Below are 8,512 nucleotides of genomic sequence, written 5' to 3' on the forward strand. Positions count from 1 at the left end.
AACTAGCATTATATCATATGTGTATGTACACATATACATGTACATACATATTACAGAATTTTATTTGAAAGGAAGTTGGGGACAAAAACATTTATCAGCCTTCTGATCCCATTGGCCCCAGAGGGGCCACAATAATGAGCCCAAAGGGCCATTAATAGAGACTTGAGGTTATATCATTTGCATCATATTTAGCAAATCACTAAATAAACCAACTCTTTTATCTTACCCAGCCAAGTAAGAAAAACCAAGCAAACTGCTAGTTCTGACTCATTTTAATTATACACAAGTAAACTTAAGACACAACCGATTCTAAAATAAATTCCTAAAAGCTGTAACTCATGTCTTTACTTCGATTTACACTGGGGAAAAGTAATCATTATTTTAAAAGAAAATTTAGTCACTGCTTAAAGATTAAAGTACTAACACATTAAAACAAACAAACAAAAACAAATCAAGATGATGCCTTCATCTTGCTGGGGGACTCCTGCAGTAACTCGGCTCTGGGAACCAGAACCACAGCATTCAGCTGTGAGATTGGTCCGTCCGTCCTCAGTAGCCACCTGGCCAATTTGGTGGACAAGTACCTCTGGATTGTGGTCTCAGGAGCCAATGATCTAAACCTGGATATAATACATGAGCATTTTGTTCAAAACATCACCTTTAGGCACCCTGTGATAGGAAGTCTCTAAAAGCATCTAAGCCAAGATCCTTTCCTGGACATGCACAGAATGGTGTTGAGGCTGGAACGGTGAGTAAAGCCAATGGCTGCAGTAGGAGCCAATCAATATACTTTTCATCTAAAAGATACTGGGAACCCAGGGGCTTTGATTAAAGACATCTGAGAGAATGGAATAAAAGTTGGACTTGCCAACAAACTAGGAACTACAATTGAGTATTTGACACCATGGGCTAATCAAATAGACATGGCCTGATTATATCAGTGGAATCTAGGTGTGAAGGACAAAAATTAATGAAGATATGATGCCAAAGGTTCATTGGTTGGGGACCCAGTTCTTGTCTTTAGACACGGAGGTTTGGGGTCCTGACACAATCCATAACACAGGGCTAACATGGTTATGTCTAGCAGTACTATAATAAGGAGTGAAGATCCCAGATCTATGATCAACTGCTTAAGATTTATTTGCTCAGAGGTTGCTCAGAAACATTCTCTTTACGGAGTCCAATGTTTCTGCTCATGAAATTTCCATTTTACTGGAAAACAAGAATATTGATTACCAAATTATATTGAATGAGGCACTGTTGCTTTACTGAGTAATTATTCATTCCAAGGATTAAAATTTATTGTGTAAATGTTCTAGGAGGTTATAAATTGGGTTGTATACCTACATTTTTAATAATGGAATTTAAAGATTAGTGTGGTAAAATATCCTATTTTAACTGGGAAATTTTATTTTCATAAAGAGTAAAATTATAGCCATATTAAGATTAGAAACAGAAATGTATCTTAATGCCTAAGAGAGGTATATTAGCTATTATAAAAAAATTATTTCTTGGCATTTCTAAGAATTTTCTGTTGTTTCTCACCTATTTTCTAAAAACAAAGGAAATCCTTATGGTTTCTCTATTTTGTGTTATTCATGATTTGTGTATATGCTTGTTAACTTGAGTAGAATAGAACTTATAAAAAAATGTAAGCCTGTATCTGGCTGTGATGGCATACTATATTTATCTTTCATTTAAAAGATCTATTTTTTCCCTTTTTACTTTGCATAACAAATATTTTTAAAATACATGAAGCCCAGAGGTTTTCAGGTGGTCTGTTCTAAAACAAAAGCTTTGATTTCATCATGGTGTTTTTTTTGGTCAGCTTTGCTGAAGGAGCAGATTATTCAGTTATCCCTCCCTTTTATTCCACCCACCAATCTTAAGGATATTAAATAATGTTGTTGCCTTAGCTCCAAGAAAAAAGAAAAGTAAAGTATCTGTTTGGAAATGTATTAAGATGAATCTTGACTCTGACCCTTTGGACCTATTTGCCTTGGGAAATCACACAACTTCTTTGAGCTTTTATTAACTCAATTTACATCAAATATAATTATAACAACTGTGCAGGGTCGTGCTGAGGCTTAAAAGAGGTACTGTAACATATGTAAAGCTTCTAGTACTATTCCTAGAATTTAGTAGATGCTCAATATAAAGTAGCTTATCGTATATAAGTTTGTTAGGTGGGTTATAAAATACTTTGATATAATCTCATTAAATCTATATCCTATGAGTGGTAAGATGGGTATTTTTATCTCCATTTAAAAATGAGACACTAAAACTCAGCAGCAGGCTGGTACTATGGAAAGGACTTAGGTGGGCCATAGAATTTCTGGTCTGTACTTCTTTTATAAATGGGGAGGCAGGTAGGCAAGGGCAGCTTCTTTCACTTAACATCATCTTATTTCCAGTCTAACTTTATTCAGTAGCAGAACCAGATGGCTGAGAACATTCTGGAACACTGGATCATGGCCTCAACAATATGTATTTTATTATTCCAAGAAAGACCAGATAGGTTAGGAGATGAGAGTACAAAGTTAATCTATAAAATATTTATAACTGTGTTCCAAATTATACTTTGGAAACAAATATGTAACAACTACTTTAGTCTTATAAATACTCTTGTTATGTAATAAATATGCAAAAAATTTTTTTACAAGGACAGTTATCTGCAATATTCTTTTCTGCATAAACTGTCAGAATATGAAAAAAGAAATACAAATAAGTCTTAAAAAGGTCAGGACTGAGGCCTCCAACCTTGAGAGGAAAAGATATTTTCCATATTCCTGAAACTTAGATCTCCATGGATGGTTTTAAGAATAAAGTTTATTGAAGGCAGTCAGGGAAGGAACAAAACTGCTACCTGCCTTCACCTCCCCACTGGGAATCCCAACTAACTAAGCCCATGGAACTGAGGAAGTAGTAAATGGCTTGGAGAGCTGCTCAGAGCTCAGCCAGATAAAATTTCAAGGTCCTTCTGATAGATGGCATCCAATCCACTGCTCAGGGCCTTGCAAACATGTGCCAGATTTCTGAAACTGAAATTTACTCTCTAAAGTCTCTTTTTTAGAATCACAAAAAGCATTTAATCTGCTATAGAGATTACAATAATTACTTTAGATATTTGCCTAGGCACATATATATGCTACGGTTTAGGATTAAATCATCTGAACATACAGAAGAACTGCCTCGAATCCTTACCCAGCCTTACCATGAATTCAAGTAATGATATCATAGGTGACTATTGCTGGCAAAAAATAATATATATATATATGAAACACCATTAATATCATTCATTAGGAGCAACAGTCTCTTCCCTGTTAAAGTAAATTAGTAATGGATTATCTGAATCTGTTATATCAAATGTTGAGCATTCTGCTTTTCAGTAGCTAACAGAATTCTCCAAGTTAGTCATTCTGTTAATTTGCATAAAAGGGGGGTGCAACACTATAGTTTAATAGGAAACGATTTGCATATTCTGAAAATCTGACCAAAGTAAATTTATATAAGTGGAAAGAAAACTAAAATGTAAAATAGAGAATATATGACAAGTTTCCTGCAGAAGTAACATAACAAGGGAGAAAGATAGCACTATAGTAGATGCATAAATACATCTATGTACAAAAATATGTGTGTATACATGCATATAAATGTTTCTACTAGTTACTGCGTATCTGTGCATATCTATATCATATGCATACAGCTACCACATGCATGGCAGGGGGCACTTTGTTTTCTAGCTTAATAGTTTGCTTTCTACATTTTATAGATGTAAAAAACTATAACTTATCCAAAGCTACACCGATAGAATTATATTTGAACCTAAATCTGTTTGGCCATGAAACCTCTGCTCTGCTTCCTCTAGCTGTAACTCTGTGTCATTTCCATCAGGACAGCCAGATGAGTGAGATGGCTGCAGAACAAATTCAGTAATCTACGTTTCACTGTATGGGCTTCCTAGCTTACTCTTTCAGGACCCCTCTCCTTTAAGATTTACCCCCAAAACAGCCTGCAACCCTGCCGTCCTAACATAACCACTACACCACCACTCTCCAGATTCCTATTTCTCATAGCCTCAGCTAATCCCAGCCACAGGGCTGCTATGACTTGTCCATTCACTTTGCTGGCCGTGTGCACCATCCCTCAGAGCTGTGGTCTCTGTTTCCCATAGTGGTCATACTGTTAGTGAGGACAATGCCATAATGTGTTACTCCATTCCGGGAATACATTTAAATTTATATTTTAACAGTGATGTTCTGAAAGTATTAAGCAATTTGATATAAAAATGGCAAGATCACAGGATAGACTCTTTTGGAGAGCCAGGTCTTTAAGAGGATATTATTAGTCACCTAGATCTCCTTGTCAGGCCGCTCTCTCATTAATAACATTCTTCATCCATAAATCAATTACAAAGAGGTAAAATGTTTTTTAACCTAAAAGATTTATTTTATACATCACAAGTATCATGTACAACCAACCAACAACCAAATCATTGTTCCTTCCTGAAACAGAGGAACATGACAACCACGACACTATGGAAAGAGATTCACTGTTCCTTCCTGAGTCTGTACCTCTGACATTTGAAATCTCAGCAGTTGGTTCTCAGAGGCTGCATGCTTGGACAGGAAGTTTGAAAAAGATCTTTCTAACAACTCTTAATAGCTCAAAGAAGGCTCTGATTATTTAAATTTTATGTTCTTAAATATCAAAAGTAGATATTCTAAATATATGTCAATAATAAAATGAGAAAAAATTCTCACTATCCTGTTCACGCTAGTTCATACTAGTGAACTTAGTTCAAATCACTTCAATCCAAAAGTACAAAAAGAAGAAAAAGAAAGGAAACTAGAGGCAGCAATGTGAGGAGATAAAATATGTTTTGAATAAGTTCTTTGGTTAATTTTATTCAAAGCAATTTTTAGTGACTCTGGCCATAAGACCGTAAGATGGAAGTATAAATGGAAAAAATAAAAAAGTCTTTAGGTACATAAGATAGGCCCATGCTTAGGACACTGGACTTTGGACTCTTCAGCCAGGATCCCTATGCTCAGACAAGCATAGTCTCTCAGCTAAGTCTCTCCCTTAGCTGAGAGACTTTGGACAAGTTACTTAACATCTCTATAGTTTCTTTCTTAAAGTGGGGATAATGACATTAATCAACCTCACAGGGTTATTACAAAGGTAAAATGAGTTAATATAGGTAAAAGTGCCTAGAACAGGACCTGGCATAAGTAAATACTAATTAGGTGTTATTTTTACAAATTATTGTTATTACTATTGTTTCTACTACCAGAATGGAGACTGGAAAGTCCAACAATCCAAAGGCAAAAGAATGGGCAGCATACGTGGCTTTTAAGTTTCTAACAACACCACTATAAAATGCCAATAACTTTGACTCGTGGTCTTGGATTCTTTGGCTTAAAATACACTCTGCACGAAACACATCCTCTACTGCTCCCCGCAAAGTGTGTGCTCTAAGCCATCTTATTGATATAAATGGCTACAGTGATTAGATAAACATTATAATTAAATGTCTTCATCCAGAAGTCTTTGCTTTTGTTTCAAGGCTAATGGAGGTGATCAGTCTTCCTTACATGAGAGGAGTCTGTGGCTGTCTTCCGGAAAAAATAATTTGGTAGAACTCCCTTCAACATTTATACTAATTTTAGTTCCTGGGTTGCAGATGATCTCCTTTTCTCTTTGTAGTTATTATTAGTATCTTCCTGTGTGCGCTGAGTAGTAATGGTTTGTGACTCATTTTTTTTAAGTCTCTTTATTGACTAAATTAGCACCCTGAATGCTGTGTAGCAAGTGAGATATTAATATAAAGGATAAAATCAGAAAATTATAATCTATCTGTAGAAGCCCATTCATTTTCTATTTCAAAAGTATTTTAAATTACCCAAATAATAAGACCACACTATAGATTATTTATAAAATAACAAGTTTTTAAATCTTAGCCTTTCTACCAGTTACTGTAATTTTTTGACATATTTCTTTTAGTAGTCTTATTAAGTATTTTTTCAACATATTTATGAGCATACAATGTTTTAATCTTTTTTATATAGTACTACAATGTAAGCATTTTCCATGTTGCTACTTTATTCTTCATAATCATCATTTTTAATGGATGTGGCATAGTTTACTAAACATTTGTTTCTATTAAGATAAATATTTAAATAATAGTAATATGTCTTTTATGAATACATTTATTTTCATATTTTCAATTTTATTCTTAGAAGAGACTAAGTACTTTTTCTTTCTAAGAAATCATTTAAACATAGCTATATCATACTATGAAGAAAGTAGCTTTCTACTAGTAGCTAATACTAAAAATATAAATACTCTCTCCATTAAATTCTTCTTAATCTTTTTCTCATCTGAATATCAACCTCATTCATATAATGATATCCTCTCTTGTGCCTCTAAATATATAACTTTGGAAGTATTTCTCGCTCTCACGGCACTCTATCACATGTGATAGCACTTATGTCAACTATAATTAAGTAATTATTTGTGTAATATTTAGTGTCTCATTCTTTCAATAGATAATATGATCCATGGGGACAGAGCCCTCATCAATGTTGTCACTTTTACACTCAAGGGTCTGGCACATAGCAGGCAGTCTTGTTTGTTCATTCATTGACTTAATGGTTTAAAATTATTTTATAGAAGTACTATGCTAAGTGATATGAGGGTTACATAGAAATATATGACAGTCCCTGCCTTTAAGGAATAATAATAATAATAATAATAATAATAATAATAATAATAATAATAATCCTTCACTTTTATTTTAATAGTCATAGGAGAAAGTTTGACCTTAATTTACCATTCATTAGTTATGTGATAATGGGCAAATTATTAGCCTCAGATTGATCATCTATTAAGCAAGGGTAACACTTGTTCCACAGGTTATTGTGCTATTGCGAGGTTTAAATAAAATCATAAAAGTAAGTTTTTTGTTATAGGTCCTAGAAATTGAAAGACACTAAATATTTATTTGTTGAATGAATGTAGGCATACCAACTTTTGCTTTCCTTTTGTTTTTCAAATTTGTTTTCTTTCTTCTCATTATCATTGTCTTAGTCAATGATCAGGATTTAAACTTTCCACAGCTATGTTATGCCTCCTTGCTCCACTTCCTATGATCATCTTCTAATCTATTGTGACATAATTCTCCCTGGAGCTTTGTCATTATACCCAATGGCCTTTTTACCAGATAAATTTATAAGTTTTAAGGCTCTCTACCAATTGATCCCAGGAGTCCATTCTATCTACCTAAACTTTAATTATTACCTGCTTATGCAGAACTCATAGATGCAATGAAGAGAGAAAAATGCATAGATATGCCATAATAATAAATTCAAGTGACAAGTACAACAGAGATAAAGTAATAATTTAAGGTTTATTTCTTCTATGAACGCTTCCCAGCTTCCCAGGGTAGTTTGTTACTTCTTCCTCTATGCCATGTATCATTCATGTATCTAATATAAATACATATTACTCCATGTTGAATTATTTAACTATGCATTGCCTCTAGCTCCCTCCTCATTTATAGATTCAAAAAACATTCTATGTGTAGCCACTATGCACAAAGCACATCTCTGAACCCTGTTGATAGTCACTGAGCTCCCTAAGAGTAAAGACCACATCATATTCATTTTCATACTATCAATGTCAACAAAATATAAAGAAGATCAGTGAACGTTGAAGAAATGAGCCAATGGAGTAAGAGAATGTATGACCAGAATGGCAAATCTACTTATTATACCTTCAACATTTTGCTATATTCTACTTTTGAAATTTGAAGGTTGCTATTTTCCTAAAATGGAAAATAAATTTGGTTACATGAGAACTGATTTGAAGAGCACCACCTGGCCCTTAATTAGCTCATCCTATAATGTGTCATAAGACTTAAATTTCCCATCATAAAACTTATCCTTAGAAAGAAATTACAAAATAATGCAAGCATGAAATTTGAGTTGAACACTTCAAAATATACAGAGAAAACAAGTCTCCCTTTCTCATAATCTTTTCTTCTGTCCCCAATGTATTTATAAGTTTGGTAGGTATTCTACTAGATCTTTCATTCCCTATGTATTTCCCATGTACTTCCTATTTGGAGAGATTAGGACATTGTCTCTACAAGGATGCTCTTAGGGGCTTACCCAAGGCCACTAATTAGGATAAAGGCAGACATTTCTATCCCAACCTTTTAAGCCAAGTTATAACCAAGCTTCTTAAAATAAGAAGATAAAGTGGGGCTTCAATAAGATGCAGCAAAACTCATCTCTAGTCAAGATTTTTTTCTTTTCCTTGTCACATACTCGTTAATGGGAAATTGTTATAATCAAAACAAGCACTTTTATGTTCTAATGAGCTCTAAAATAAGAATCCATTTTACCTTGTAAGCATATTATTCCAACATTTGTTTTAAACCCCTTGTTGTTATATTTATTTTCTGTAAGCAATTTAAAACTGCTCGAAGGTAATATCTAAGAGATCT

At 33.8% G+C, this 8,512-nt stretch overlaps 1 protein-coding gene and 1 pseudogene across 1 annotated transcript in view; one reads left to right on the plus strand and one right to left on the minus strand.

Moving 5' to 3' along the window:
* LOC105291769 overlaps positions 1-1,199 on the plus strand; it is a 4,189-nt pseudogene extending 2,990 nt beyond the window's left edge.
* SLC4A10 (solute carrier family 4 member 10) overlaps positions 1-8,512 on the minus strand; it is a 178,910-nt gene that overhangs the window by 46,233 nt on the left and 124,165 nt on the right. The window lies entirely within an intron of this gene.

Source organism: Pteropus vampyrus, unplaced genomic scaffold (genome assembly GCF_000151845.1).
Source record: "Pteropus vampyrus isolate Shadow unplaced genomic scaffold, Pvam_2.0 Scaffold2, whole genome shotgun sequence".
Taxonomy (NCBI): domain Eukaryota; kingdom Metazoa; phylum Chordata; class Mammalia; order Chiroptera; family Pteropodidae; genus Pteropus; species Pteropus vampyrus.